The sequence below is a fragment of the Suricata suricatta genome, chromosome 9, assembly GCF_006229205.1.
Source record: "Suricata suricatta isolate VVHF042 chromosome 9, meerkat_22Aug2017_6uvM2_HiC, whole genome shotgun sequence".
NCBI classification, from domain to species: Eukaryota; Metazoa; Chordata; class Mammalia; order Carnivora; family Herpestidae; genus Suricata; species Suricata suricatta.
The window spans coordinates 29,045,595-29,067,570 of record NC_043708.1 but is presented as its reverse complement, the minus strand read 5'-3'; the positions used below and the strand labels follow the sequence as shown (position 1 = coordinate 29,067,570).

The 21,976-nt window shown below is 41.3% G+C and overlaps 1 protein-coding gene across 5 annotated transcripts in view; it reads left to right on the top strand.

Annotated features, from left to right (window-relative positions):
- Positions 1–21,976, top strand: part of SIPA1L1 (signal induced proliferation associated 1 like 1) — a 365,455-nt gene that overhangs the window by 157,993 nt on the left and 185,486 nt on the right. For 4 of the 5 annotated variants that reach the window (XM_029952089.1, XM_029952096.1, XM_029952095.1 and 1 more), the window contains one exon: positions 21,199–21,260. The gene's annotated coding sequence lies outside the window, so the exon portion shown is untranslated. Of the gene's footprint in view, positions 1–8,688; positions 8,772–21,198; positions 21,261–21,976 lie in introns of those variants that run through there. The other variant, XM_029952091.1, reaches the window with a different exon arrangement.

Genomic DNA, 21,976 nt, shown 5'->3' with positions numbered 1-21,976 from the left:
AATTGTTGATTTTTGATCCCTTTTGCTCTTGCATTCCTGCAAGGTGTCTTCAAAGGATTGGGTAGCTGCTTCCGTAATGATGTTTGGAGGTTGACTGGCCTAGCTAAGCACATTTGAATTTGTTTCTTCTTAAACTGTGGAGAAAGTGTCCTACTATGGTGGAAATTAAAAGATTTCTGTGTCCTAAAACTTCAGGGTTTAGTGAAGCATGCCTTTAAAAAGTCTACTAAGTCAGCAAAGACCTTCAGATGCTCTCCTTTCTGTGGGCAATTTAACCTTAGACCAGTTCACCTAAGAAAGAAGAGCCTCTACTAATGCTTCTGTTAGCTTCTGAGTACCATCAGCCCCGCTGAGACATCTCCTGGTCATTTGCAGGAGGCCTGGGAGAACCTCAGGCCTTCTGTGTTTTTGTGAGGGCTTTTTCCCCCCACAGGCCCTGGCTTGTCTGATAACTAGTATAATCATGGGTGGGAAGAATACTTCTTAGCAGCTAAAGGGGTTCCTTGTGTGTGGAGCTGTGAATGGCCTTTCACCTTTTTAATTTCTCTTTAACTTCAGTAGGATCTTCTGAAAGTGGAGGTAGATGGGTTTTATGACTCAAAAGCTGTTTCTATGCATGGGACATGAATTTTTTGGGTTGGGGGAGTTTTAGATTCCCAGTGGACATTACTTGGGAAGGGCCAAAGCTGGCAGAACCTAACTATAGAGTCCAGCAAAGCAAGCTTCACTGTAATCTGGATGCTTCTGCTAAATTCACTTCCTGGCTTCCATCTTTCCCCTGAGTAACCTGTATACTCTGGGCCTAATGATTAGGCTAGTGTGCCCTTTGTAAATCTTGTAGGGAAAGAGAAGCTGAAACCAGCAACTGGGTATGCAAGGGATTTTTCTGAGGAAGGTGGAGGGGTTTGAAGCTAAGGGAATTTGCTGCGGAGATGGGGCTGGTTTTTAAGAAAGGATTTATGTTGGATGTTGTGAATATTAGTTTTTGTACTAAGTCTAATTTCTCCTCTTTAATTTTATGGAAGTAGACTCTAAATTAGCCATTATATTCCTTTATGTTCTCTTATTAATTGTATCTTTCCATAGGGACCCATAAGATAATTGTTTAGGATGAGAATGCTCTAAATTTTTTTTTTCTTTCAAATACAGCCAATTCAAAGGATCCATCATCTGGCCATTGATGAGTAGGGTCTTATATTCATCTCTGTAGTGACACAAACTAATATGCCTTTTATGGCTTAACCATGGAAACAAGAGGTGTCCCAAAAGAGGGTGCAAAAGATGCAGCCCTTGGGTGCCAGGGTGGCTCGGTCAGTTACAGATCCGATTCTTGATTTCAGCCCAGGCCATGTTCTCACGGGTTGTGAGATCAAGCCCTGCATCATACTCTGAGCTAGCGTGGCAGTGTGGAGCCTACTTGGGATTCTCTCTCTCTGCGCCTCCCATGCATGAATGTGCGTGTGCACACAGACACACATGTTCTCTCCCTCTCTTTCAAAATAGATGAATTAATGTAAAAAAAAAAAAAAAAAGGATGCAACCCTTATCGAATCCAGAGTTAGCCTAGGAAAGGGAACCTTCTTTTTCACAGGCAGTAACAACGGTATAGTGGAAGAAGTGAGACGTGGGAATCTGTGCCACAGGGCAGGCACTACCAGAATGGGACTTTTCCAGCACTAACAAGACCATGAATGTTGAGAAAACAAAGGCCCCTTATGGATGAGGATCCCTTATGCCAAACTCCTGAGAGCTGACATGGCCGGACGTGCTGCTTGTGACTTTGTGTCTTGGAATCCCAGTGTGTTTGACCCCCAAATGCACATCGGTACCTACACCTTCTGAATGGTGGAGACCAGAGAGAACATTCTCAATGGTCACAAAGCCAAGCTCTCAGGGAACAGAGGACGATGAAAGGAAAACCACATCTGGTTTCTACATAGGGCACTCAGAGCAAAGTTTGTCTAAACAGACCCTACTCTGGTGAGAACTATGAACTCACCAGTCTGTGAGGCGGCCTTGAACAGCAGGCTTGCAGGACCTGTGCCTGCATCCTGCCCTATGGTATTTCTTCTTATGACACATGATGCAAAAGACAGAGACAAAAGAAACCAGTGGAAGGGGATCAATGGAAAATACAAGTACTCAAAAAAAAAAAATTACTGGAGTTGCTATACCCAAGGAACTAATTCACACAGAATTAATATTTTCTTCTGCTGAACTGAATTTATTATAATTATTATTTTTAATTTTTTATGTCTTTATTTTATTTTGAGAGAGAGAGAGTGAGCAGGGCAGGAGCAGAGATAGAGGAAGTGACAGAATCTGAAGTAGGCTTCAGGCTCTGAGCTGTCAGCACAGAGCCTGATGCGGGGTTTGAACCCATGGACTGTGAGATCATGACCTGAGCCGAAGTCAGATGCTTAGCTGACAGAGCCACCCAGGCGCCCCTGATCAGAATTTAGAAAAAGACTCCTCCTACTCTCACTTCCACATGACCTGTCAGCAGAGACCCAGGGGACTAGTGTGGGATAAGCGCCCTCCCCTTCTGCTGGCTCCTGTCACAGGTCCCAGGATTTCTCTGCCTCAGCAGCCCCAGAGCATGTAATGTCCCGCTAGTGGAGAGTCCCACTTTGGGTGCCACAGCTGCAGGGAAGGAAAATTTCCCCTTCTTTCCTTCTAGGCTCTTCAGCTAGTCTCATAGTTAAATTGATATGACAGACAAACAGGAGAAAAACAAATGTAATTTTAGAGTCCTAAATATCCGAGAGGCTCCCTGACAGTCAGGGAATTGGGGCTTATTCTCCATTCTTTGGGGCTAACGAGAAGGGAACAGCGGTCTAGAGTCCCCAGGGGAAGGAAGACATATTCCAGGAAGGTGAGAGAGCAAATGTTTGGTAAACAAATGTTTGCCAGGCCACGCAGATAAGTCTGTCTCATAGAAAATGTTATCTTTGCTTGTTGACTCCCTTCCCAGTCCAGGCCCCCAGCTGCAATTCTTTCAGGCACTTAAGGGGGAAGGGGAAAGAAACCAACTCTCCTGAGTCTGTAGGCTTTGATGGTGCAGCTCAAAATAATCCACATGGCAAAGGGGCATATTTTGGAGTCACATATTCTATTCCCCTTCGCTCATTTAATAGTTATAAGTGTACAGGTAATTTGATAGTTCTAAAATGATGACTACTTCATTTTTGCTTTAATGCATATTTCTTTATTGTTAATGAGGGTGAGCGTTTCCACATGTGTTTGCTTTTGAGTTTGTGTTTTTTAAAATTTTATCCATGTTTTGTATCTCATTTGTCAATCTTAGAAAAGATGTAACAGAGATGCCTTTCTTAGATTGTAGAGTTTCCAGATTATCACCCTTTTAACCCATATGTGCAGAGACATTCCTGCTAGTCTGGTGGCTTTTGCCAGTGTGATGTTTTGAATTCTTACAGATCTTCTAATGGTAGATAGACTTCTCTCCCTGTTCATAGAAATTTGCAAGAAAACCTAGCAACTTTTTCTTTTCTATGTTAACTGACTACTTTCATTGGAGTAGAAGTACAAGTTATTCTCTTACATGTAACAATTTGAGGTAAATTTTATTGTTAAATTGTGCCCAACATTTTTTTCTGCCTTTGCCTTTTATTTTGAAATGCTTTTAACAGGTAAGATAAAAGTTAAGTGATTTAGATACACTGTGGTAACTGGTCAGTGAAAAATGGCTTTTGAGAACTTGGTTCTAGTATTTACATTGACAGTAATTCAGAGATACATCTTTCTGTTTTTACCTTAACCAGTTAATAAGCAGCCTAATTTCCTGGATCGTTTTAAGTTGATTTTGATTGATGTTATTGTTGGTTGGTCTTGGTGTTAATAAAATTAACTTACAGAGACTCCGATCTCTCTCTGCGGTGCTGGTGTCATGACTGAGCGAGTTTTTGTTGTTATCTCTGCACCTCACTTACTTAAGGCCTTCTTGAATGTCTTATTTCTTGAACTCACCTTTTACTTACTGTTACCTTTCTTTCACTGTTTTGAATTGTGGGCATTTCCTAGAGTTGCGTCCATAGTTGCTGTCTTTTCTTAAACATTCTTTTTTGTGAGCTCGCCCCTCTTCCATTTAAACTATTTCAAACCCACCTTATACCACGCCTCAAGCCCTGTCTCTGGTAAACAGCCAGAGACCCATATTTTCAGTCCCTTTCTTGACTCTGTGCTTCTTTCAGCAGATTTGCAAGCTTAAGTGCCTGCCCAACAATGTCAATGAGTAAAAGCAGGCCCCAGGGTAAGAAAAAATATTTTTCTGCTCTAAGAAAAACAGCAGAGTAAGTGGAGTGATAAATGGCCCTTGACATGGGCTGAGGGTCAGGAAGACAGAGTTGGGGACAATGGGGAGGGGAGATCACAGGCCCCATACAGGCTGTTTGACTGCGGCCATTTGGTGCCATGTGGGAATGTGGGCCCAAGGTTACCAGATCTTCTAGTTTTTAAAGAAAAGTGTAAATAAGGATTTGCTTGTTAAACTGTCTCAAATTTAAAGGATGGGTTGAATTTCTTAAAACACTGCATCGGCCAACAAAAACATGTCCGTGGACCGAGTTCGGTATATAGACTCCTAGTTTGTAAGCTCTTTTGTAAAGGTACTTTATGTGTTCTTTGTTATCATCAAGCACTCCCCATCTTTCTCCCATTCTTCCTTTCTGTCTCTGTTCATGTAACAAGAGAACCATCAACCTGCTTATTTAAGTGAGGAACTGTCAAATTATTATTGACACCTTCTTACCTCATTGCTTCTTTATTTTGGAGAGGGATCTGGGTCAAGGGAAAAGCTTTTTATGAATGAAGGTAGATTTGGACTTGTTACTAGGCAGAAGGGAAGAAGCCAATGGGAGAGGATAATGGACAGAACCCAGGATGTCCACTGGGGATGGAGCCAGGGTGTAGAATATTTTTCTGTGTGTAGATGTCCTATTTCCTTGAATTTCTTGAGGAAATTTAATATCTTTATAGAAATATGTTCTTTGTTTTTTTCATTGTAAGTCTTTTTTCATTGGCATTCTTGAATTCGATCCTTCTTTTCCATGTTGCTGAATGTTCTGGAATGGATAGTGATTGTATTGGGGAGTTAAACTTTTCCTCTGCCCTCTTAGGGTCTCTGGCTGGGTTTGAGAATTAAGTTGACCTAAGACGGATTGGAAAGCGTAATATTTTTTTTAACCATACATGTGAGCTTTAGCAGAAAAAAGAAGACCCAAAGAACCATGGGGGCCTAAGTGTTTGTATATTAGGTTGAATGAAGAGTAGTGATTGAGGAAAAGAAACTAAAATGTATGGAGAGGCTAAAGTAGGGTAATAGCTTTATTTTTAAACAATTTTTTTCATACAGATTCTTCTTAGCTTTAACTCCCTGTTTCTGGTGTTCAGAATGTTCTTTTCCTCCAAGAGCAGAAAGGGGAGTTTTCATATGGGAGTTTTATCTCCTGTTTTCAGGAAGAAAAGGGGGAGGTCAGCATGCCATTCTTGCACTTGTTTTTAAGAAGAGTCTTTAGCTCAAAAAAGTCAGTATACCAAATCAGTGTGTTTTGGGGTATCATGTGTTAACCACCTTTGATTGTTTATCATAGATATATTTGTAATAAATGATAGAACCAAAAGGTTGAATTCAACATTGTCCTACAGGTTCTGTTTACCTGATAGTGCTGTGGGCTCTGATTTACAGGATTTATGGTAAACTCCAGTATAAGTTATTTGGAACATTGCCCAGCTTCTCTTGTCCAGTGGATACTGTGGGTATTCCTCATGGCTTTAATCTTGGGCTAATACCACCTAACACAGTCTTCTAGAGAAGGGACCCATGCAGGTATCATGTTCTTTAATTAACTGCCTCACCATCCTACATGTATTTCTGCTGACACTTGTTGGGTTTTCATAGTTTGCTAAGAGAGTGTATTTGAAGGTTAATACCCTTCTTCTTCCTTCATCCTTCTTCCTTCTCCCTTCACCTCCCTCCCTCCTCCTCCTCCTGCTCCTGTAGAGACAGAGTGAGTACCAGCAGGGCAAGAGCAGAGGGAGAGGGAGAAAGAAAATCTTAAGTGGGCTCCATGATGCAGGGCTCCATCTCACAACTATGAGATCATGACCTGAGCTGAAATTAAGAGTCAGACGCTCAACTAAATGAACCACCCAGGTGCCCCGATAGTCGTAACTTCAAAGGGGTCTTTCAGCTCTTTTGAATTTCATCTTCAGTCTGTTTCAGTGTGCTTTCTGTTTCTCAGGACTTGTCACTATTCTGGTCTGCCAATGCCATCTGTCCAGGGATTTCCTGTATTTCTATGAATTTATTTGTATTTTTCTATTTTTTATAAAATTTGAGGTAGGAGGAAGGTCAGAAGGTAAATCTGTGAGTTATTAGCAGTTTTGAACCAGAAATAATTTCTTTTTATACAGTTTTGCCTTTCTGTTTCTACTCATGCTATTTCCCCTCAATCCCCTTGACTGTGTACAGATCTCAAATGTAGCCTGCCATTTACTTTTGATAACCGTCTATGGCATTGCTAAATGCTAAATGCTAAATTGCTAAAGGTTCTTTGGCCAGGAATGTTTTTGGCCTGTTGTTCTGCCTGGGAAATACTGTTAGGGAGACCTATAGCCCAGTAGCTCGACTTAGAGCCCATGTTCAAAGTGGGATCCAGTAGCACTTAGTGGCCATGTCACCATATAGAATTGTATCTTTAGGTTCCCTGGCCCTCCTGAGAATTGTGGATAATAGTAGTTTCTACCACTTAATGTTGTGGTGAGCAGTTAGATGGGATAGTCAAGGTCAAACACCTGGGACCTAGTGGGTCCTAAAATACTGTTAGCAGAATTTAAAAGGGCAGCTGATGAAGGGCTCACCTTGACAGCTCTGCCCCGCTGTTGCCTTCTCTGTTTTGCCCACTTCCCTCCCCCTTCCCTAAACCCCAAGTTAGAAGTCCTGTTCCCCTGTTCTTCGCAGAGCATTCTGTCGTAGCGGTGCTCTGGTGCCCCGCAGTCTGCTGTTATTAAGTTGGTCGGGGAGTATCTCAGTCACCAGGGGTGGCCTTTTGGTAGGCTAGTGATGCCTTTGTTTTCCCAGGTACACTGAGCTCAGTGAAGTATTTTTTTTCTCTGTGTGACCAAAACCATGAAAACTCATAGTGGGAGTCTCATTTTGCCTAGTGTATCAGTCAAGACTCTCTAGAGAAACAGCATCAGTAGGAATACACACATACGTGTATGTGTGCGTGTGTGTGTAAAATATATTTTTCCCCAGTTTTATTGAGAAATAATTGACATATATCACTGTATAAGTTTAAGGCAATAGCGTGATCGTTGTGAAATGATTCTGACAACAGGTTAGCTAATGCCCACTTTCTCATATAGATAACAGTAAAAAGAAAAGAAAAAAATTCTTAGGATTTACCCTCTGAACAATCTCTGTACATGTGTACTCTGTATATGTGTACTCTGTACAAAGCAGTATTAGCCGTGTTCATCCTGCTGCGCATTGCGTCTCTGGCACCTGCTCTCTTCTCCCTGGAAGGCTGTGCCTTCTGACCGCTTTCTTCCAGTTCTCCCCTCTCCCCTTCCCCTCTGCTTCTCTAATCACAAATCTGATCTCTTTTTCTATGAGTTTGGATTTTGGTTTTTTTTTTTTTTAGATTTCACATTTAAGTGAGATCATACAGTATTTGTCTTTGTCTTTGTCTTTCTTTACCTGACTTGTTTAGTTAGCATAATGTTTTCAAGGTTTGTCCATGGTGTGACACATGGTAGGTTTTCCTTTTTTTGTATGGCCGAGTAACACTCCGTTGTCTATACGGACTGCAGTTTACTTAGCCATTCACCCAGAGATGGGCACTTAGGTGTATTGCAGAGAAGTGGCTCATGCAGTTGCGGGGGTGCATGTCTGAAATTTATAAGGCAGGTCTTCAGGCTGGAAACTTAGGCGGAAGTTAATGCTGACTGAGGAATTCCTTCCTCCTTTGGAAACTTCAGTTTGGAGGTTAAAGCCTTCAGCTGATTTGATGAGGCCTTCCCACATTATCAGGGGTAATCTCTTTCACTTCAGGTCAACTGATTTTTGTAGCTGTTAATCACATCTACAAAATACCTTCACGGCAACACCTAAATTAGTGTTGGATTAAATAACTGAGTTCTGTCCTCTAGCCAAGTTACCATATAAAACTGTCACACCTAGTGTGGGTTTACCCAGTGTAGAAAGACACCATGTGATTGGTTAAACATGTCAGTAGATTTTAGGCCACCAATGCTGATGTCATCAAACATCCAATTGCATATTTATGCTTCAACTTCTTAACAGTTCTGTTTTTAGTGACGGTAGAGCATGTATGGTGATGGTGAGGTCTGTGCATGTTTATCCAAATTATCTGAGAAGGCTGTTCTCTCCCATTTTGAGTAGTTATAAATATGACATTTTTGATTTGAGCCTGTTTCCTTCACGCTTATTTTTAGCGAAAAGATCTGTATATTGGCTGAATTTCAAAAGAACCTGGTTATTTAGAATTCAGGCCAAATGCACAGTTGTTACTGTAGAGAGGAAAGCAAACATTGCCTTCTGATTATTCAGTGTTCTCTAAAGGAAAGAACGAAGAATTCATGTAGCAGAATTACGGCATAATAAATTTAGTGCCGGGAGACTGATGACAGTGCGTGCCCTTGAGAATGAGACTGAGGGTCCCCAGCACCCCTCTCGTGGACGCCGTTGCAGTTCATTTTTTCTGTTAACTGGTAGAATTGCTTCTTACGTAAGTAAAGATTGTTACCTGTGCTTAAAATAGAAATCTCTTCTATGGGCTATGGAACTGCTCTTTTTAAAAGAAGGCTGTTAGAGAGCAAACAAAAGGAGTTAGAGGTGAATCAGGTAGAACTGTCACTTGATGTCTCTTTGTAACTTAGAATCTGTTTTAAAGATTTTAGTACAGATTCCTACCCATGTAAAATATGGGCCATAATAGTCTATGTTCTGAACACTGTTGAAAACACTTAATTTTTTTAATGTTTATTTATTTTTGTGGGGGAGGGACAGAAAGACAGAGAATCTCAAGTAGGTTGCAGGCTCCAAACTGTCACCACAGAGTGGGGCTCAAACTCACCATGAGATCATGACCAGAGCCAAAGTTGGACGCTTAACTGACTGAGCCACCCAGGGGCCCCTAAAACATTTAAAATCAAGAAAAATATATCTTTGGTGCCAAATTTAAATATGTGATTTTCCCACATTGTTAACAGCTATTAACCTTACATTGTAAAAGAACTTTTGCTTTGAGGGTGGTGACTAGGGGTGCACCTCACTTGAACCTCCCAGCCAGGTTAGCCCAGCAAATGATGGGTGACACGGTGTTGATCACTATTAGAGGTTTAATGCTGTAACTCTGAGCAGTTGTGTTCATACATGTTTTGGTTTTAATCTCACAGTATTGATTTGAAAAGTTGTTTACTTTGGGGTAGAAAGTTACGTTGTCATAATGTATATTTTTAAGTGAATCAGTAGTCTAATAGGTATGAGCCTGAGAGAAGTGATCTCATCTGTCTTGGTAGTTAACTGACAGAATAATGGGTTTTCTTTTCTTTTCTTTAAATATATTTTTCCTTTTGAAAAACTATAGTGTGAATGATGCCTTCTCAAGTGGTGTTTAGTTTAATGTTTATTTATTTTTGAGAGACAGAGAGACAGACCGTTAGCAGGGGAGGGGCATAGAGAGAGAGAGAGGGAGACACAGAATCTGAAGCAGCCTCCAGCCTCTGAGCTGTCATAACAGAGCCTGGCACAGGGCTTGAACTTGCAAACTGTGAGATCATGACCTGAACCTAAGTCGGACGATTAACCGATTGAGCCACCCAGGCGTCCCTCAAGTGTTTTAATTGCACTTTGGGAAATTAAGTGTCCTCTTCGTTAACTAATAAATGAGATCTACAGTTTTTTGTTTTGTTTAATCTGATGTTTGCCATGGGGTCGATATTGTGTCCAAAGCCATAGAGAATTATATTATTATCTCTTGGAGGACTTAATGGTCTGTGTCTTGGAAATATCCACAGTACTGAGCATAAAACTGTAGGCGGCTTTTAATGACTATTATGTAGTACTGACCCAGCCTTTAGTGAGCTTGTAATCTCATTCGTTAACATTTTGTGTGTAATTCCTTGTTGTAAAAGTATTCAGGGAGGTTTTCCCCCGTGAATTTTTCTGCATTCATGCATTTAGCATCAGAGTTCACTGATTTTTGCTGCAAACAAAATGACATTTTATTTTCCTGTTGGAATTTGGGTTGTTTGCACTTTTCTGTGGATATGAACAGTTGTATTCATCTCTGGGTGGCAATTCTCCTGGTGACCATAAACTTGGGAGTAGAATTATTGGCTGGTAAAATACACCCATGCTTGACTGGTTTCCAAAGTGATTGTACCATTGTATGGCTCCCACCTGGGATTCTGAATGTTGGCACTGCCCCACACCTGTGCCACACACTTGACGTTGTCTGACGTGTTAAATTTTGTCAAGCCGGTGAGTGCTTTTCATTTGTGTTTCCCTAATTACTAGAGAAATTAGGTATTATTTTATGTGTTTAAGAAGTTTTTATATTTTCCTTTGGAACTTTCATCCATTTTTCTCTTGAATTGTCTTTCTTACAGATTCATAAAAGATATGTTCTAGATACTTTATAAATTTGTTGGTTATACATCTTTTAATTTGTGGTCTAGCCTTTTTTTTATGGTGACTTTGAATGAACATAAGTTTTTTATTTTAATGTAGAATGAATTTGTTTTTATGGCTTTTCTTTTTTATGTTGCTAACCTATTCATAAGCCATAAAATATTCTTTTACTGTCTATTAAAAGTTTTATAATCCTGCCTTTTATGTGCAAGTCTTTAGTTAAATTAGAATTGATTTTTCTGTAGTTAGTGGAATAGAGATTCAGTAGAGATTAATTTCCCCCCAGTGTGAATAAACACATGTGCAAGTACCATTACCAAGTAATTCAACCTTTCTCTGTTAACCTGCAATCCCTGCGGTGTTGGAATTGATAGTTGGTAGGGCAGGTGCCTCACTGTCATCTTCTTCTTATGAAGTGTCTTGATTCTTCTGGAGCCTTTGGCTTTTCATGTAAACTTTATAATCACCTGGTCTTGTTCCATGGAAAGTTCTACAGATGTAGATATAAATGTGTGAGTGTGTATGTGTGTGTAAGAACATGTATATTCAGTAGTGCTATCATTGAAAGTGCCCCAGAGTAGTACCCAATGGCAATGAACACTTCTAACACTTGGATTTTGATTTCTAAATACCAAATTCCTTTGTAATGAAAGGAACCAGGACTCCTTGGATCTTTCCAGGGTAAGAAAGTACAAAATGAGACTGAAACATTTATTTTCAGAAAACTCACAGAAAGTTTAGAGAATGATGTGAAAATGACCTAGAAGCCATCTTGGAGGGGGTTTGCTCTGGCCAGATCTGGGACAGGTGGGGCTACGAAATAAATCATGGTAGTTATGTATGATAACAAAACAACACTGTAAGCATGCTTCCTTTCATTGTGTTTCACTTTATTACACTTTGCAAGACTCTGTGTGTGTGTGTGTTTTAAATAAATTGAAGATTTGTGCTAATTCTGTGTTGAGCAAGTCTTTGGCTCCATTTTCCAACAGCATTGACTCATGTCATGTCTCTGTCACATTTTGGTAGTTCCCACAATATTGCAAACTGTTCCATTATTATATTTGTTATGGTGATCTGTGACCAATTATCTTTGTAATTGTAACTGTTGTAATTGTTTTGGGCCTCATGAATCCTGCCCATACGATAGTGAACTTAATTGGTAAATGTTGCATGTGTTCTGACTCCTCCACTGACCAGGCCACACCCATCTCTTTCCCTCTCCTCTGCCTTCCTTCCCAGACACAACAATTTGAAATTAGGCTAATTAATAACCTACAATGGCTTCTAAGTGTTTGAGTGAAAGGAAGAGTCATGTGTCTCTCACTTTAAATCAAAAGCTAGGGGCGCCTGGGTGGCTCAGTCGGTTAAGCCTCCGACTTCGGCTCAGGTCAGATCTCACGTTAGTGGGTTCGAGCCCCGCGTCGGGCTCTGTGCTAACAGCTAGCTCAGAACCTGGAGCCTGTTTCCAGTTCTGTGTCTCCTTCTCTCTCTGCGCCCCCCCCTCTCATGCTCTGTCTCTCTCTGTATCAAAAATAAATAAAACATTAAAAAAATTTTTTTAAATCAAAAGCTAGAAAGGATTAAACTTAGAAGGGCCTGTGGAAAGCCTCAAGATAGGCTGAAAGCTAGGCATCTTGTGCCAAAAGGCCAAGTTGTGAATGCAAAGGAGTTCTTAAAGGAAATGAAAAGTGCTGCTCCAGTGAACACACAAATGATAAGAAAGTGAAACTGCCTGATTGCTGATATGGAGAAAGTTCTATTGGCCTGCATAGAAGATCAAAGCAGCCACAGCATTCCCTTAAGTCAGGGCTAATCCAGAGCAAGGCCCTGACTCTCTTCAATTCTGTGAAGGCTGGGAGAGGTGAAGAGAAGAAAAAAGATTGAAGCTTGCAGAAATTGGTTCACAAGATTTGAGAAAAGGAACCATCTTAGCATTAAAGTGCAAGGTGAAGCAGCAAGTGCTGAGGTAGAAGCTGCAGCAAGCTCTCCAGATGATCCAGCCGAGATAATTCCGGAAGATGACCACACTTAACAACAGATTTTCAGTGTAAACTAAACAGCCTTCTGTGGGAAGAAGAGGCTCTCTGGGACTTTCATAGCTAGAGAAGAAAAGTTAGTGCCTGCTTCGAAGCTTCCAAGGCCAGGCTGACTCTCTTGTTAGGGGCTAACGCAGCTGGTGACTTTTAGTGGAAGCCATGGCTCATTGACCATTCTAACAATCCTAGAGCCCTTCAGAATGATGCTAAATTTACTCTGCCCATGTTCTCTAAGTGGAACAACAAAGCTTAGATGACAGCACATCTGTTTACAGCGTGGTTTACAGAGTGTTTGAAGCCCAGTGTTGAAAACCTGCTTCAAGAAAAAGTTTCCTTTCAAAATATTACTGCTCATTGACAATGCAAAACATGGTCACCCAAGAGCTCTGATGGAGGTGCACAATCAGATTAGTGTTGGTTTCACGTCAGCGAACACAACACCCGTTCTGCAGTCCATGGATCAAGGAGTCATTGTGACTTCCAAGCCTTATTTAAGAAGTATATTTGAGGGGCGCCTGGGTGGCTCAGTCAGTTAAGCGTCCGGCTTTGGCTCAGGTCATGATCTCATGGTTTGTGGGTTCAGGCCCTGCATTGGGCTCTGTGCTGACAGCTCAGAGCCTGGAACCTGCTTCAGATTCTGTGTCTCCCTCTCTCTCTGACGCTCCCCTGCTTGCATTGTCTCTCTCTGTCTCTCAAAAATAAATAAAAAACATTTTAAAAAATTAAAAAAGGAAGTACATTTCATAAGGCCGTAGCTGCCATAGATAGTGATTCCTCGGATGGATCTGGGCCAAGTAAATCAAAAACATTCTGGAAAGGATTTACCATTCTGCATAGCACTAAGAACATTCGTGATTAATGGGAAGAGGTCTTCATCAGAATATCACCGTTAGTAGGATGTTGGAATTGGATTCCAGGCCGTGTGGATGGCTTTGAGGGGTTCGAGACTTCAGTGGAACAAGTCCCTGCAGAGGTGGTGGAAACAGCAGGAGAACTAGAACCAGAAGTGGAGCCTGCAGATGGGACTGAGTTGCTGCGATCTCAGGAGGAAACCTGAACGGATGAGGAGTTGCTTCTTAAGGATGAGCAAAGAAAAGTGGTTTCATGAGATGGAATCTAGTCCTGGTGAGGATGCTGTGAAAGTTGTTGAAACAACAACAAAGGACTTAGATTATCACATAAACTTAGTTGATAAAGCGGCAGCAGGGTCTGAGAGAATGACTCCAATGTTTTTTTTAAAGGTCTGTTTATTTTTAAAGGAAGCGGCAGGAAGAAGCAGACAGAGGATCTGAAGTGGGCTCTGCGAGCTGAAGTTGGACACTCGCCTAACAGAGCCCCCCGGTGCCTCTGAATAACTCCAGTTTTGAAAGAAGTTCTGCTGTTGCTAAAATGCTGTCAAACAATGCACGTGCACAGAGAAATTATTCACGAAAGGAAGAGTCTATCTGGTTGTCTTATCTTAAGAAGTTGTCACAGCCGCCTTAACCCTCAGCAGTCACTACCCTGATCAGTCAGCAGCCATCAACGCCGAGACAAACCCTCCAAAAGCAAAAAGATTACAACTTGCTGAAAGCTCAAGTGGTGGTTAGCATTTTTCAACAAAATATTTTTAAATTAATGTATGTACATTTTTTTACATATAATGCGATTGCACATTTAATAGACTACAGTGTAGTATAAACATTACATATGTGCTGGGAAACCAAAAAAATTATTTGACGTGTTTTATTGGAATATTCGCTTTATTGTGCTGGTTTGGAACTGAACCAACAGCTTCTCCAGGGTATGCTTGTATCCATCTATCATCTAGAAATAACACATATATTCAAAAGCATGATATCTCTGGTTTAAGTTCAACACCTGTGTACATCTATCTATATTAATCTATAGAAACATGTATGAAAACCCATCTTATCTCTGATTTGAGTTCAGCATCATAGAGTTCATTCTGGCCTTTCTACTTTGTTTCTTTGTTTTGTCTCTAGCATCAGAACGTATAGTCCCAATAGTGGTCCTTTCCCGGTCTCCAAGGTCTCCAAAGACTTGAGGTTAGTTCTTTCCCCCTGCATTTCTGTGAGTGGTGGTTACATTGTTGCATTTGTAATGCAGTCCATTTGTCACGGATTCTATTTCATTTTGAATTACCTCCACATACGGGCTGATTTTTAATTATTTACTTTCTTGATTTTGTGATACGTTACCATGGTTACAGTGTCAAAACTAGACAAAAATGTGTACTTTTGAGACCTGTCACTCCTCCTCTATTCCTTGTATTCCAGATGTTCTGGCTGCCATAGATTTCTTGTTATTCCTCAGTGCCTTTGCGCATTCTCTCCCTCTACCTGGAATGATGCTGTGCTACCTCTTCCTCCCTTGACCATCTTTAATCACTCAAAACCCATTGCAGTTCTTACTGGCTATGGAAGACTTCCCTTCCTCACCCTTTCTTCCCACTCCTCCTCCATGATACTTCTTCCTGTTAATCCTTAGCTCTGTAGCACTTGTGAATATTGTGTAACTGTTACAGCATTTAATTTAAATTATTGGTGCATTGGCTTGTAGGCTTCCTTTTTATAAGGCTTCTGAGCTCCTTAAAGACGGGAACATTATCTTTGCATTTCCAGCATTTGGTGCAGTTTCTCACACGGATCAGTTATGCAGTAAATGCAGTAGAAAGTGGGTTTCACTTTCTTTTTTTTCATTTTTTTTTCTTTACTCCTTTACTCTTTATTTCACTCATGATGTAAGAGAATGTGAATCCTTATAATATGCCCATCATCTTGTTGTCTATGGCAATTTTGTATTCTCTGCCTTTCCTAATATTTTTGGGCACAGCCCTGGTAAATTAATGGTTTACTCTGATCCCTGGGATGTTTAAGTATCAAAATAAGTTTTAGGCATGGTATAGATGGGTAAGACGAAGTCAAGATCTAGAAACTGTTTGAAGTATGCAGATCTAGAAAGTCAAGACTATTTTATCCATCAGGTTTGCTTCTTCAGCTTCAAAAACTAGAAGAAATTATACCGTGTTTTAAGAGCCCTAGTTAGCTTTTAAAATGTCATTATTGTTGTCCAGTGGGCACCTTCCAAATTGTGTTTCTAAGCTGCTCATGTGACTTTTATTCTGTGTATAGATTACTTAGCGGATGATATTAAAATGTGGGGCTTATTTCTACCAGTTTCTTGGTCCACCATCTGTTACTTTCCTCTCTCCCTCTGCATTGTGCTCCCTTCCTGCCACTCCCGTGTGCTCTGTCTCACCGCTCTTTCTCCACAGCGCACCTGGAACTCAAGAAGGTTTGGTGGCTGGGCAGGCATCATACTAGCTAAAGAGGGGCTCTAGGATTGTGCTTTGTGGGGGCTCAAGGCTTGCTGCTGATCAGAGTGGTTGATGTCCAGGGAGCCTGGGCTCTGAGAAGGCATCCATTTATACTACTGGCCTGTATTCTTTATTTATTTTTTTAATGTTTACTTTTGAGAGAGAGAGAGACAGAGCACAAGAGGGCTGGGGGGGGGGGGAGAGAAAGAGAGAGAGAGAGGGAAAGGGAGAGGGAGGGAGACAGACAGACACAGAATCTGCAGCAGGCTCCAGGCTCTGAGCTGTCAGCAGAGTGCAACATAGAGCTTGAACCCACAACCCGTGAGATCATGACTGGAGCCTAAGTTAGACGCTTAACTGACTGAGCCACCCAGGAGCCCCAAAATATTTTACTTACGTATAACACACATTAAGGAAAATAAATCTTAAAAGTGAGCACTTTGATGACTTTTCCCAAATTGAACATGACCATGAAACCACCTCTCAAATCAGGGAATCCGGTATTACCAGCCCACCAGAATTCCCTCTTCCACCCTGATGAGGTTTTGGGGTGATGATGGGTTCAGAGCTGATGGCCAAGAAAGAATTCTTGAGACCTCGTTGGTGCAACAAAAGGTAATTTTATGAAAGCACAGGGACAGGACCCGTGGGCAGAAAGAGCTGCCCTGGCGTTGTGCAGAGTGACTGGTTATATCCTGTGGAGTTGGGGGAGGTGAAGTCTAGAGGAGGTTTCTTAAGGGAATTTTCAAGACTCACAGGTTACTGGAGGCCTAGGTAGTTGTTTTTTCCTCTAGCAAACCTTAACCTTGTGACAGTAGGGAGTTCCTGGACTTTAGGCTATTGATAAGATTGCCTTTTTTGTGTGTGATTGCAGACTCTTATCAGTTTTCTGTTCTTTCCTTTGTTTTTGGGCAGCTAGGAGCGCCTGAGGAAAGTTGCACGTCCCACCTGGGGGGCGGGGGTATGCTAGCTTGTGCTTTGCCCTCAGCTTGCCTTTTGGTTCCTCATCACACCCCTTTCCGATCTCTTCTTACTCCTCTTCCCACGTCAGAGGTAGCCATTACCCTAACTTACATAGGTTTACCTATTTTTGAACTTCATAAAATGCAGTCATACAATGTATTATCTCATGTGTTCTGACTTCTTATGTTCATGTTCTCAACGTTATGTTCATGAGATTCATCTGTGTTGTTGCATTAGTGACGGTTCATATATATTTATTATTGTATAGTAGGCAAAGTACAGCCTATGGGCTGGCTGCTTGTTTTTGTAAGTAAAGTTTTATTGAAACACAGCCACACCCATTCATTTACATATCGTCTATCTGTATAAATGTACTCCAAATGCAAAGTTGAGTAGTTGCAGCAGGGCAGGGACTATTAATCTCAAAAGCCAAAAATATTTATTATCTGGCCCTTGCAGAAAAAGCTGACTGACCTCTGCTGTATATTGTATTGTGTGTATACACCACAATTTATTTATTACTGAGCTTTGGTTATTACAATAAATGCTTCTTTGATTATTACTGTATGTGTCTTTGGGCAATGGGTGTGCATTCCCTGGGAGTGGACTTGTTAACATTGTATGTTTATCTTCTGCTTTATTAGATACTGCTCAACAGTTTTCTAGTTCACACCCCCATCAGCAGAGTGAGAGCAGAATTGCTCTGTGTCCTAAGACTTGGTATTATCAGGTTTTCAGTTTTAGCCATCTTGATCAGCATCTGATTTTATCTCATTGTGGCTTTAATATATATAGTAAGTGGTAATGAATTATGTTATGCACCTACCTTTTCATATGCTTATTGACCACTTGGGTATCTCCTTTAGGTGGCCTATCTTTTGATTGTTTTAACAGAGTTCTTTATATATGCTGAATGAGTCCTTTAGTAGATGAATTGCAGATATCTTCTTCTCTTCTTAGACTTGTGCCTTCATTCATTCATTCATTCATTCACTTGCTGATTTAGTTTATTTTTTAGAGAGAGAGAGAGCGCGCGCGCACACGCGCAGGCACAAGTGACTCAGGGGCTGAGAGAGCTGGAGAGCGCAGAGGCCGAAGTGAGGCTCAGACTCAGGAACCTGAGGTCATGACCTGAGCCGAGGTCCCGTGCTTTACCAGTTGTGTCACCAAGGTGCCCCTGAGACTAGCACCTTTATTCTTTTTTTTTTTTTTTTTCATTTAACACAACACCCATTTATTATCACCACTCTCCATGGGTCAGAAGGCAGGCACAGCTTAGTTGGATCCTCTACTTGGAGTCTGATGCTGCTGCAAAGTGTAAGCTGAGCTGTGTTCTCATCTGAAAGCTTGGGCAGGGAAAAATCTCTTATCAAGCTCATTTAAGTTGTAGGCAGAAGTCCTTTCCTTGTGGTTGTTCGTGTTAGTGGCTGTCAACTGGAGGCCACTGTTGGGTCCTAGAGGCTATCTGTGGTTCCCTGCCTTCTGGCCGTCTTCAGAGGCAATTCCCAACATGGCTTGTTGCTTCCTCAAGGCCAAGAAGAGGATCCCTCACTGTCTAGTCTTCTGAGACAGTCTTTTGTAACATAATCATGGGAGTGACATCCCATCACCTTTGCCATATTCTAGAAGTTAGAAGCAAGTTACAGAGCCCGTCTACACTTAGGGAGGGAGATTATACAAGGGTGTGGATCATTGGAGGGTCAGCCGTGGGTGTATCCACTTCTTGATTTCTTTCTGTCTCCCTTTCTCCCTTCTCTCCACTCCTACTGCGAAACCATCCAGAAATCCTGTCCTCCTTGCCTGTCTTTTCTTTTTTCTTTTCACCTTGTGTTTCTTTTTTTTCCTTCAGTGTACTCTGTTCTTTTATTTAAATTTTAAATATTTATTTATTTTTAGTTTTCTTTTTCTTATTTTTTTAAATTTACATCCATGTTACTTAGCATGTAGTGCAATAATGGTTTCAGGAGTAGAATTCAGTGATTTATCACCTACATGTAACACCCAGTACTCATCCCAACAAGTGCTCTCCTCAGTACCCCTTTGCCCATTTAGCCCACCCCCCACCCACAATCCCTCCAGCAACTCTGTTCTCAGTATTAATAAAATTTATTTTTAAATTTTTAAATGTTTTATTTTTGAGAGAGAGAGATAGCATGAGCAGGGGAGGGTCAGAGAGAGAGAGGGAGACACAGAATCTGAAGCAGGCTCCAGGCTCTGAGCTAGCTGTCAGCATAGAGCCCGATGCGGGGTTTGAACTTAACTATCCATGAGATCATGACCTGAGCCAAGGTAGGACACTTAACTGAGTAATCCACCGAGGCACCCCTGTTCTCTATATTTAAGAGTCTCTTTTGTTTTGTCCCCCTCCCTGTTTTTATATTATTTTTGCTTCCTTTCCCTTATGTTCATCTGTTTTGTATCTTAAATTCCACGAGTGAAGTCATATGATGCTTGTTTTTCTCTAATTTCACTAGCATTATACAGTCCAGTTCCATCCCATTGTTGTAAGTGGCAAGATCTCATTCTTTTTGATTTCTGAGTAATACTCCTGTGTGTGTGTGTGTGTGTGTGTGTGTGTGTGTACACCACATCTTCTTTATTCATCCATCAGTGGACATTTCGGTTCTTTCCATACTTTGGCTGTTGTTGATAGTGTTGCTATAAACATTGGGGTGCATGTGCCTCTTTGAAACAGCGTTCCTATGTCCTTTGGATAAATGCCTAGTAGTACAGTTGCTGTGTCATAGGATAGTTCTATTTTCAATATTCTGAGGAGCCTTCATACTCTTTAACAGAGTGGCTGCACCAGTTGGCATTCCCTTGCCCCTTTTCTTTTAATGGTGTTTTTATTTCTGTGAACCTGAAGGTGATCATAGTATGCCACTCCAAATATGCTACTTTGGCACAAGGATTATTTTGCATGCAGGAAGTAGCAGATGCAGGGAGAGTTCTCCGTCGCTCCCCTTCCTCCCGTTTGCAAAGGTGCATCCACCTCTATACCTGAAGGAGGAGAGCCCTTCTCCCCACTGGAAGGACTTCAGTCTGCATAATCTTGCTGAACAGTCCCACCTGCCATACTTTCCCTGGTCGTCTTTCCAGTGTATCATCCGGAGGAGCCCAACCCTCCTTTCCCTGTTTAGTCACTTCTCCACAATGGATTGCCCATTGTTAAAACGGTATTTAAGCCACTGGGTCAGACTGCTTCATTGGGTTTAACCTTTTTTTCTGTGACATCCCCATGCGTGTAAAAATACTAACATCAATGAAGAAACATAAACCTTTACTCCTGTTCATTTGTCCTTGTTAGTTTAATTAGCAGGGGTCTAGAAACTGAACATGAGAGTGTAGAGAAATAAAATCCTCCCTACAAACTAATGCCAACAACATGGCCGAACCTTACATACGAGGAGGGTGAGATTAGACATGATATTTGTTGGTCGTGGGCAGTGGCTGTCAGGGCACAGCATCCCCTGGAAACATCACAGCCGAGGCCAATTTTTATGTTTTTAAGTTCTTAACTGAGAGTGTGCTTTGCTGTATTTGTTATTTGTCCTGAGGTCTGAATAGAGAGAAAGTTCTCATCTTTCACTTTCAAATATTCACAGCCTTTCCCAGGCTTGGAGAGCCCCTAGTTCTGTGGGTGTGTTTCTTTAGCTTTCCATGGTATGCTGAGTATTCAGAGTTCTAATGAGCATTCAGTATCAAATATTTGAATCCACTTTATGTGTTTTCTTCTGAGAACTCTTTCTTCATATCTCTGAGTTTAGAAATTAATCGACGCTGATTTATCTAACTTTAAGTTGCAGTGATTTGGGTGGTGTTTTCTAAGGGGTAGACTACACGGTTCTTGACGTCCTTTTAATAATTCCGTTTCTGCTTCAATTTTACAAATAGAAGTCCAGGGCAATATTAGTTGATTAAAATGTATTTAGTTTGTTTGACAATAGATGCCGATGATTTGAACTTGGAAATGTTTAGAGATGCTCTAATACTACAGATGTTTTCCCCAACTTCCAACTTCTAACATAAATGCAGCTGCCTGCTTTCAAAGGCTGGTATGCCTCTTTCAGAAAAATGATGAAATTTTTTTTGCAACTATTTTATTTTAGTGCAGTTACTTTTTACTTTGCTAGGTTTTTTTTTTTTTCTGTCTTTAAACTGTTTTTTTTTTTTTAACTGTTTTACATTTTTCTTTTCAGGTTATTCATCCTTAACGTGAATGCCGTTGTTTAAATTTCTGCAGCCATGGCACAAGGATACAGTAAGTGCAATACGATACTTCCTCTGACCTCCCTCCTTTAAAATGAATTGATTTTGTGTCTTTAAGTTGGAGCAGTGGAAATACAGAAACAATGATTTTTAAAATCTACTTTTCTCAAAGGGATCACTTCATTTGGTCATCTCCTTTTTGAGTCTATAGCCTTCCGTAGACATTCATAATGACAGTGATTAATTTCGTCTTCAGATGAACACAGTATTGTTCAAGCTGTTCCCAGTAAGTATCAGCAGAGCAGACACCAGGGTTGGACCTGTGTCCTGTATCCCATCCGTATCCTGTGTAGGAGCTCCAGGGTAGGCCCCATTAGAGGCAGCCCCATTGGTGCTTTGCCACGAGTGACTCCTCAGCCAGTGTTGGCTGGATGGAAGGATGGCTTCAGGCAAAGTCCAGTAATCCTGCCCTGGCGGTGAGACCTCAGGGTGGGTTTGCCAGGATGGTCTGGCAGAGGCCGTCTCATACTGCAAACAGGGCTACAGGAGGAGCCTGCCGCGCTTTCTCCTCCTCTGGATGCTGCTCTGTGCTGGCAGGAGATCTGCTGTGGCTGCAGCCCGAGCAAGAAGCCACACAGGGTGGAGGACGGAGAGCAAGCCCGGAGGCCTCCAGAAGTCCAAGCCTTTGAGCCAATGCATTTCCTTTTTGTTTAAGCCAGTTTACACTGGGAGCCAAAACATCCTAAGTGATTCACTTAATCTCCATTT